Source organism: Panthera pardus, unplaced genomic scaffold (genome assembly GCF_024362965.1).
Source record: "Panthera pardus isolate Hobbes unplaced genomic scaffold, ASM2436296v1 HiC_scaffold_20, whole genome shotgun sequence".
Classification (NCBI taxonomy): domain Eukaryota; kingdom Metazoa; phylum Chordata; class Mammalia; order Carnivora; family Felidae; genus Panthera; species Panthera pardus.
The window spans coordinates 29270755-29281549 of NW_026526766.1; the positions used below are offsets into that span (position 1 = coordinate 29270755).

The window sequence follows — 10795 nt, forward strand, 5'->3', positions numbered from 1 at the left end:
GGTTAAGAGTCTGCCTTCAGCTCATGTCATGATCTCATGGTTTGTGGGTCTGAGCCCCACATTGGGCTCTCTGCTGTCCATACAGAGCCCACTTTGGATCCTCTGTCCCCCTTGCTCTCTGCCCCTTCCCCACTTACGTGTGCTCACTTTCTCTCTCTAAAATGAATAAAAACAAAAAAAAAATTACAATTTGTTCAAACTCAAGTTTGATACTTAGGATATCTAATCTTACAACAAAGACTGCATCTAGATCTAGACAGGCTTCATGGCATCCTAAACTTCTCAAAGCCCAAACAAAACCAATGTCCCCTGAGAGGTTTTCTCACAGTGGCAGGATATTGTTGCAGATGGATCCCAAACTTTTCCCTTATGGCCTAACCTTAATAGACCTTGTTAAAAATGTATTAATCAATGAAGACTGAGATGACATGGCTTTTCAGATCTTAAAAGATCTGGTTTAATAACAACCCCCCACCCTTAGACACCCCAATTATCTACGCCCTTTCTTTTTTGTATATGGAAAAGGGAATGCCCTTGAGGTACTCACCCAAGAGCATGGAGATCACCACTGACCCGCAGGATATTAGAGACAACAACTAAATCCCATAGCCCAGAGATATCCACCCCCCCTTATAGCTATACCTGCTACTGTCCGTCCTGTAAAGCCACTGAAAGAATGATCATGAGATCCCCTTTAACCATCTCTGTGCCACATGTTGCCAAAGCTCTTCTTAACTTTCATCATACTCAGTATCTTTCATTAAGCCCTTTCACTTCCTAGGACATTGCCCTGTTAAATGCCCCTTATGTCACTCTTGCTTGTTGTAATAACCTTAACTTGCTACTCTTCTCCCCTCCTCTACTTATGAAAGCCCCCACAACTGCTAAATACTGACAGATCACCTTCTGATCCATGTGATTATTTACATAAAACTTCAGATGTTGATTTTTCATAGTTCACTGATGGTTCATATTGGAAAGATGAAAATAGTAAATATTGTGCTGGATATGCAATATTGACCTCTGAAATAATTGAAGCAGCACCTTTGCTTTTGGTTACTTCAGCCCAACAGACCAAATTATATGCACCGTTACCGGCCTATATCCTAGCCAAGGGCAAAACTGCAACATTTGCACTGACATGCCTTTGGAGTGGCTCATGATTTTGGAATGTTACATAAACAACCTGGCTTTTTTTTACTTCCAGCAGAGATAACATTAAAAACAGCCCTTACTTTCAGTAATTATTGGATGCCATATTCTTACCTGCTGCTTTGGCTATTATTAAAGTCCAGGAGCATTCTAAGCTTCATTCACTTGAAGGTAAAGGAAATCGCTTCACTGACATGTCCACAAAAAAATGCTGCCTTCAAAAGGTCCAAAAGTGAAACCTCTGTTACAGTCCAAAGGAACTCACCTCCAGATGGTTGTCTGGAGAAACTAACTAGAGACACACAACAATCTCCACCAGAAAAGGAAAAACAATATTGACAAACAAATGGTTGTTGATAGGATAAAAAGAGAAACATGTTCAAGACCAAATAAAAACCCAGTTCCACCAGAAATTCTTTAATTCTCATTTTTATTCCCCTTTTTAATTAAAGTACAATTAACATACAGTGTTTTATTAGTTTCAGGTACAATATAATACTTCAACACTTCTAGACATTATTAAGTATTCATCAAGAGAAGTTTACGCCTTTTTAAATGTTTATTTTTGAGACAGAGCACAAGTGGGGAAGGTGGAGAGAGAGAGAGGGACCAAGGATCACTGACAGCAGTGAGCCCAATGCGGGGCTCAAACTCATGAATTGCAAGATCATAACCTGAGCCAAAGTATGACGCTCAACAGAGTCACCCAAGCACCACAACTTTAAAACATACTCTTAATCTCGCTCTTTATTTCACCCACCCTCCATCCACCTCCCCTGTGGAAACCACCAGTTTGTTCTCTGTACTTAGGAGTCTGTTTGTCTTTTTTTCTTTGTTCATTTGTTTTTGTTTCTTAAACTCCACATAAGAGTAAAATTATATGGTATGTCTTTTCTCTGCCTGATTTATTTCACTTAGCATTATACCCTCTAGGTACCCTCTAGGTACGTCCATGTTGTTGCAAATGGCAAGATCTCTTCTTTTTTATGGCTGAGTAATATTCCATTGTGTGTGTGTATGTATGCACACAAATATATCGTCTTCATCCATTCATCTATCAGTGGACACGGGCTGCTTCCATATCTTGACTATTGTAAATAATGCTGCAATAAACATAGGGTGCATATATCTTTTCAAATTAGTATTCTCATTTTCTTTAGGTAAATAACAGTAGTGGGATTACTGGATCAAGTGATAATTCTATTTTTAATACTTTGAGGAAACTCCATACTGTTTTCCACAATGGTTACACCAATCTACATTCCCATCAACAATGCATAAGGGTTCCTTTTTCTCCACATCCTCATCAACACTTGTTATTTCTCGTCTTTTTGATTTCAGCCGTTCTGACAGGTTTGAGGTGCTATCATATGGTGGTTTTGACTTGCATTTCCTTGATGGTTGGGCATCTTTTCATGTATCTGTTGTCCATCTATAGGTCTTCTTTGGAGGAATGTCTATTCAAGTCCTCTGCTCATTTTTTATTGGATTATTTTTGGTGTTGAGTTGTGTAAGTTCTGTATATATTTTGGATATTAACCCCTTATTGGATATGCCATTTGCAAATATGTTCTCCCATTCAGTAGGGTACCTTTTGTTTTGTTGATGCTTTCCTTCGCTGTAGAAAAGCTTTTTATTTTGATGTAGTCCCAATAGTTTATTTTTGTTTTTGTTTTCCTTGCCTCAGGAGACATACCTAGAAAAATGTTTCTATGGCCAATGTCAAAGAAATTACTGCCTGTTTTCTTCTAGGAATTTTATGGTTTCAGGTCTCACATTTAGGTCTTTAATCCATTTTGAGTTTGACTTTTTTTAATGTTTATTTATTTTGAGAGAGTGCACGTGCACGGGCACACACAAGCAGGAGAGGGGCAGAGACAGCAAGAGAATCCCAAGCAGGCTCTGCAATGACAACATAAATGTGAGGCTCCAATCCCACAACCCTGTGACCATGACCTGAGCCAAAATCAAGAGTCAGATATTTAACCAAATGAGCTACCCAGGTGCCCTCAATTTTTTTTATTTTTAAAGTTCCCATTATTGACCACTGTACATGCATTAAACAACTGGTCTATGGATAAAACGATAAGGTTTCTGAATACTAGTGGGGAGAATAGTAAGAAAACCACAAAAAAATGTCTACTCTGATCATCCCACCTGCCCAAAATACAATCCAAGGAAACCTATCCTCACTGCTACTGGGTACTTTAAATTGCCTAATGGACCATTCGAGATTTGGAAAATTGGCTTTATTCAGCTACCCCCATCTCATGGATACAAATATGTCCTGGCAGTGATTCACTTCTTCCCACTGGGTCAAAGCCTTTCCTTGTAGACAAGCTACTTGCCTCTTCAGTAGCTAAAATCCTGCTTGGGGAAAAAAAAAAATCATACCTACTGGAGAAACCCTTCTTAGCTCCATAGTGACCAAGAAATTCATTTTATTGGCGGATTATTATGGTGAGTCTATGCTGTATGACCAGTTCTGTAGCATTTTCACTGTCACTTATCATCCTTCACTCATCCTCGGTCTTCAAGACTAGCTGAACAAATCAACAGCACTATCAAAACTCAATTGGCAAAATTTGTTGAAAACCTCCAAACACCCTGGCCAAAAGAACTGCCTTGTCCATCCTAATCTCAGATCCACCCCCTTTGGAACCCACAAGTTTGCACCTTTGATATAATTATTGAGTACCCCATGCATCCAGCTTCATTCTTTTTTGACCTACAGCTAATAAAAGAAGGTATATTTCAGGGGCGCCTGGGTGGCTCAGTCAGTTCAGCATCTGACTCTTGGTTTTGGCTCAGGTCATGATCTTGCAGTTCATGGGCTGGATCCCAGCATCGGGCTCTGTGCAGACAGTGCAGAGCCTGCTTGGTATTCTCTTTCTCTCCCTTTCTCTCTCCCCCTGTCCTGCTCGTGCTTTCTCTCTCTTTCTCTCAAAATAAATAAATAAACTTAAAAAAAAAGGTATATTTCAGTATTGCAAAGGTCTCATTACATCCCTTGAAAGTAATCATGCGCTTATAGGGCAATGTTTTCATGGCACATTCCCAGGAAATGAAGACCCCAAGCACCACACCCTGTAACCTGAAGATTTCATCCATTGGAAAGGACGTCTTCAAAAAGACTCTCTTCGACCACACTGGAAAGGCATATTCCTGACCAATTCTTGTGCCATCAAAACTCCAGAGTTGACTCCTGGACCCATGTGTCTCATCTAAAGGAAGGCCCAAATGCTGACTAAACCTGCACACCAACAGTGACCTAAAATTAAAGATTTCCAGGAACTGAATCAAACAACAGCTGAAACAGTTTTCCCAAGATGATGAGGTTAGACCTGTATAATCTCCCCTTTCTGCTTTTTCTCAATTTATTTTCTTCTTCTCTATGCTGGAGAGACAATGACCTTGTTTGCATTTTGTAGAGGTCACTTTTAGACAACAGACTTGAACAATGGAAACAATCAAGGCACAAGGGCCCACAGCAACCACCTGGCTAAATACAGACAGGCCCTTTACGCCAACATAATATCCATAATACCCATAAGCCCTAACTGACCAATGGGATACTTACAATAAGGCACAGGCAATAAATTTGGGAAAATTCCATCTGCTCATACCTTCTCACCACCCCCCTTTAAAAACAGCCTGCATCCACTACCTCATAGCAGACAATCTCTCCTTTGCTATCCTGCCTGCCCGATGCTCCCTTGCAATGTATTCAATAAATGTCTCCTTTGTTATGCCTCAGGTGAATCTTTCCATTGCCTACACAGCCAGCTTCCACCCCATCGGGTGGCCCCACATTTTAGGGGCCCCATCTGATCACGTGAGACACACCATAGATTTCCCAATCCTTGGCCAGAGGAAGAAACATTTCTGTTAGATCTGTCCTCAGAAACCCTGATCTGTCCCTGACAGCTGTGAACCTTTAGTCTTCCCTGTAGCAAACTTCTCCCTCATCTCCAATGCCACCACCCCTTGGGAGATTTCTGAGTCAAACTTCTACAACCAGGTTTTCCTGTACCTTGCTTTGACCTGTCCTGTCATAACTCTCAATGCAACTAATCATACCCATTCCATCTACACAGTTCCTCATTCTTACTACTACCTTAGGTCTACCTACTGCAGCAAAATAACCCCCCTTTGTACAGCCTTCAAGAACCAAGTCCACAGAACAAGATGGTTTCTCCCTAATTATTCCCTAAACACCTCTGACCCTTGGTTCAAAGGGGCCAATTAAATAATCCCAATTAACATCATTATTAGTGATCAAACCCTAGCAGGATTATTATGTATGTATGTGTATACATACATTATGTATGTATGTATGCACTACCTGGTTTTATCTTTCTCTGTGGTGAATCACTGGTCCTGTGAATGTTTAGACCACTGGGGGATTGTAAGACAATGCATACTAGGAGTTCTAACTGTCCCCAGGGACATCCACAATAAATCTAAAGTCTTTCAGGTTTTCCCCATTAAAACTTCATCACCACACTAAAAGATAATTCCCAGGAGGCATATGTGACTCTGGATTTGCCTCCATCAGAACAGCTGTTACCCCTTTTGTGGACTTTCATGACAACGAACAAATGATTAGAAATCTCCCTCTGGAATTGGGAAAACTTGCCAACCCCAGCCCTAAGGCAACGGCAGCCCAACAACACTTAACTCACTGGCTAAAGTACAAGTATACCTCATTTAATTGTGCTTCACTTTAATGTGCTTCACAGATATTATATTCTTTTATTACAAACTGAAGGTTTGTGGCAACCCTTTGTCAAACAAGTCAATCAGTGCCATTTTTTCAACAGCATTTGCTCATTTTGTGTCTCTGTGTCACATTCTAGTAATATGCTACTTCATGCTCTTTCATTATTATATTTGTTACAATGATCTGTGATCAGTTATTACAACTTGCTGAAAGTTCAGATAGTTAGCCGTTTTTTAGCAATAAAGTACTTTTTAATTAAGATATATTTTTTTTTAGACATAATGCTATCGTACACGTAATAGACTGCAGTACAATATAAACATATTTATATGCACTGGGAAACCAAAACATCCATCTGACTCACCTTATTGCAATATTTATTTTACAGTAATATTCACTTTATTGCAGTGTTCTGGAACTGAACCCACAATGTCTTCAAGATATGCATATAGCCTTTGATTACCTACTTGCCAAACGAAGCATTTATACAATAGCAAACACCACCTGTTGCACATGGACAAACCCTCCAAAGTAGAAACCCAATCACGTAAAATTAGGGAACAAGCACACTGACTACAATAAATTCCACCTGAAGATCTAGGTAGGGTCCTTTGCTCCTTTTAGCTTATAACCTTGAATGGATACAGATTTCGGATGTAAAATACCTGAGAGTTCCCCCTCCCACTGTTTCTTGTTACTCAAACGTGGCTTCCATGATTTCCAATCTGTGCACTTCCCTCTGATGTGGGACATGACATTCAGGAAGTGTCCTTCCTGACACTGAAAGACAAAAACAATTCTAATGAGGAACAGATGACCCAACTCTTGATTGGTGAAGAGTTGACTGGAAGAAAAGTGTGAAAATATGATAAGGAACCCTAACTGAAAACTGGAGTTTGGAAACCATGAAGAGATGACTAATACACATATCATTCATCCCAACTTGCATACTCCCAGCAGGAAGAAGGAAGGTTTCCTTTCTGCCCAGCAACAGTAAGCTGCCCTCACCTACAACCAATTAGAAGCCACCACCACTTCAAATTCTCATTTTCTTCCAATGAACTTTTGTTCAAAACAGACCCTCTCAAACTCCTTTCCTCTATAAAAGGACACTCTCCTGCTTTGTTCTCAGGACTCGCCTAAGGTTCACCATAGTTTGCTTGTCCAGAATTGCAATTCCTCTGCTGTTCCTGAGTAAACCTGATTTTGCTGCCTGAATCACCTTTTACTTCTTAAACCTTTTACTTTTAAAAGGCTGACATAATCCAATTAAAAAATGGACAAAATGTTTCGACATTTCAAAAGTGACCTAGAAATTGCTAAAAAGTACATGAAAATATAGTCAACATCGTTTGCCAATAGGGAAGTGCAAATTAAAACCACAATGATACTACTTTCACACCCACTGGGATGGCTATTTAAAGAGACACAATTAACAAATGAAGTCGTGGAAAAATTAAAACCCCCATACACTGCTGGTGGGAATATAATATGGTATAGCCACATTGGAAAAGTCTGACACTTTCTTAAAAAGTTAAACATGAACTTACTATACAACTCAGCAATTCCACTCATAAACACCCCCCAAAAATAATAAAAGCATATGTCCAAAGACTTACATATGAATACTCACAGAGCATTATTCATAACCAAAAAGTAGAAGCAACTCGTGTCCACCAACTGATGAACAGATAAACAAAATGTGGTAGAGACATACAATGGGATATTATTCAGCAATAAACAGGAACAAACTATCGATACATGCTACAAAATGGATGAATCTCAAAAACATCATGCTAAGTGAAAGAAACCAAAAGACAGCACTTTTATGAATCTATTTATATGAAATGCCCCCAAAAGGCTAATCTATAGAGACAAGAAAGCAAATCAATGGTTGCCTGAGGCTGAAAGCCAGAGTTAGGATTGACTATGAATTTGCACGTGCAAAGCTGCTAGGGTGTTGCAAATGTTCTAAAAATGAATTGTACTAATCACTGCACAATTCTAAAAATCTACTAAATTTACTAAAAGCCACTGAATTCTTTAGAAAACAGAGTCTACATAGTATACAGTTTCAAAAAAGGTAATTTCCTTTAAAACTCTGCCTTCCTATAACTAGAGAAAGGTACCAAGATTATAGATGTTCCTGTATCACTGATCTTAACAGAGAAATTTCTACACGGTCAGCAGGACTTATGAAGAGTCTAAGAGAATGGACCAGAAAACTTGCAAGGTCTCTTCCAGAACACAAAAAAATAATAATAATTGATATTTAGAAAATAAAATGCTCAAGACTTGTAGTGTTATCTAACTTTTCTGATGAATTTTTAAGTTTTTTTCTTCTCAATTTCTACTACATTTTTATTAAAACACTGCAAACTCAATGTACTTCTCCCATAGGTGCTCTTTCATATTAAAATCAGTCATTCAGGGGCGCCTGGGTGGTTCAGTTGGTTAAGTGTCCCACTCTAGGTTTCAGCTCACATGATATCAGGGTTTGTGAGTTCAAGCCCACATCCAGCTCCATGCTGCCAGTGCTTGGCATTCTATCTCCCTCTCTCTCAGTCCCTTCCTTATTTGCACTCTCTTTCTCTCAAAATAAATAAAATTGAAAAAAAAAAAAAGTCAGTCAGGATCCATAAACAAGAACAGAGAATATTCATACCCCAGACTAAAATTTTACAAATCCATTTGGTACTGATTTCCAGCCTGATATGAGGCTCCACCACTTGGAACTGCCACGCCATGTGAGATTTCTCTGGTGCTCTCTGTGGCCTAGGTAATCAATCCAACTTTCTACTGGCCAGGCTGGCCTCCTTGTAGCTGGTTTTCATAAATACAAAATTTGTATAATTGTTACTGGAACTACTTGCTGAAATATGGAACTGGTTTAAAATACCATTTATTTAAAAATGTACATGCACAGTTTCACATACATGCAGCAACACATCTTCCACACCCAGCCAATCAATCAAGTTAATGCTTTTTATTAGAGAACAAAAAATTCCAATATAGAGTTTGCCTTTCTTTTCTGGACTTCTGGTAAATGTTTTTCAAGAAAACAAGAATAGGACTGAATAATGAAAAAATGAATTAAAGTGTAATATATACTAAAGTATAATTAGTCCAATTCTAAAGAAGCAGGACCTAACTTTTACAGGAAAAGGCCTCTGATAAAACTAGGAAAAGCAAATTGTTTTGATGCGGTCTTTCTTGTATACACATATGAATGCTTATTTCCATGTGAATCTGGCACAACCCATTATTTTGAAACATCAATTTAAGTTTAATGGATAAAGTCACAATGAACATGTTTTCTATATGTTTATGTAATAAATGATCCCAACACATGGTATGAATTCTACCATTTGTAACAACCTTTCCTCCCCTCCTGAAGAGGATAGTGAGAAAAGGTTCTGAGCTGCACATCACTGAGGGTGAGTGACATCCATAAATAGCTGAAGTTGGGTGGCCCAAAAGTGCCCTGCTCATGTGATAAATGGTAAGTCAATCATATCACAGTTAAGATGCACTAAATGGGACAGAAGTTACAAATGAAAGCTGGAGCACGGGAGTTTCAGATTAGGACAAAATCACTGGCACATGGGGGTCTTTGCTGGAAAATTCCTCGGCCTCTTTCGAAATTCTGGTCCCAAATTTGTCATGTTTCAAAAACTCCTAATCTTTTGCCCTCCAAACCTTTAGCCCATACACGATGACCAGAGAGGGTTCACGGTTGTAAAAGCGCCCACGTAAATACAAAAAAGCAAGCCAACAAACAACAACCCCCCAAAATATCAGGGCTTTGGACGTGATTTGGCCTGGCGGTCAAAGAAAGAAAGTTGCAAGGAGACAATCACCCATGAGAACCTTCCTGCCCTTCAGCGACAAAAGACCTGGAAGGCAAGAGGGGTTACAGGCTCGCCCCCTCCCAACGCCCTAGAGGCAGGGCGACGGAGAGCAAGCGGCCAGCTGTAGAGGGTGATGGGGTAGAAGAGGAGAGCTTTTCACAGCTCCCACGGATCCGGGGCGAAGAAATTCACCTTTGCTCCTCTCCTTTTAAGTAGACATAGCTGCCAGCACTCAATGAACCAAAAGAACCAAAGCGCCTATTCCCAGTTCTCACCGTTCCGGGGGCTCTCTTCCGCGTGACCCCTACGCCGGACCCACCCCCAGGCCTGCCCACTCTTTGGCCACGCCCCTCGCCCGCCGCTACGCCCCTCGCCCGCCGCTCCGCCCCTCCGCGGGCTGGCGCCACCTCAAGCCCCTACCCACCTCCTCCCCTCAGCCCCTGCACACGGCCGGGGCTCAGCTCACCTAACTAGATGCGCAAAGCGCGGCGAACGTTCTCGCGAGTCTTCCCTCCCTACCCTCCCCCTACCCTACCTCCACCCTTCGGCTGACGTGTCGGCCAGACCCCCGAGGGAATCAGCCGTCTTTGCTCTCGTTCTGCGGCCTCTCGCTTACCGGGTGGTCTGCGCCAGCCAGAGCTGCTTCAGCAGTTTGGGCAGTGGCAGAAAGGACGCCTCCGCCCGGGTTCTGTGGCTTGCAAGTTTGGCTTTGCCCCGTACTGGTTTTTTGTTTTGTTTGACTTTTTTGGAATTTTCCCGCGGTCGCTCGGCAGTGGAGCCGCGCGCACGCGCTCTTCCCCGCAGTGCACTCTGGGGCCTGGCGAGCGGTGCCGCGCGCACCCGCGGCATCGCGGGAAAATTGCGACGAATCTCGCGCTTGTGGGGGCGGGGCGGGGGCCAGCCCCGGCTCGGCCGGAAGTTAGCCGAGCGCGCTGCAGGACCTGTGGGGGAAGAGGCGGATGTCTTAGTTTTCGCGGGATCGCTGTTGGGTTCACGGCCGAGAACCAGACGGCTGGAAGGACCGGGGAGGAAAAACTTGGGGTTATTAATCAGGTTGCTGCCCAGGTGT

At 41.5% G+C, this 10795-nt stretch overlaps 1 protein-coding gene across 4 annotated transcripts in view; it reads right to left on the reverse strand.

Moving 5' to 3' along the window:
• The window catches only part of FANCC (FA complementation group C), a 278492-nt gene extending 267959 nt beyond the window's left edge, over positions 1-10533 (reverse strand). For all 4 annotated transcript variants that reach the window (XM_019423448.2, XM_019423449.2, XM_019423451.2 and 1 more), the window contains exon 1: positions 10343-10533. The gene's annotated coding sequence lies outside the window, so the exon portion shown is untranslated. The remainder of the gene's footprint in view (positions 1-10342) is intronic.
• Positions 10534-10795: the final 262 nt, after the last annotated feature.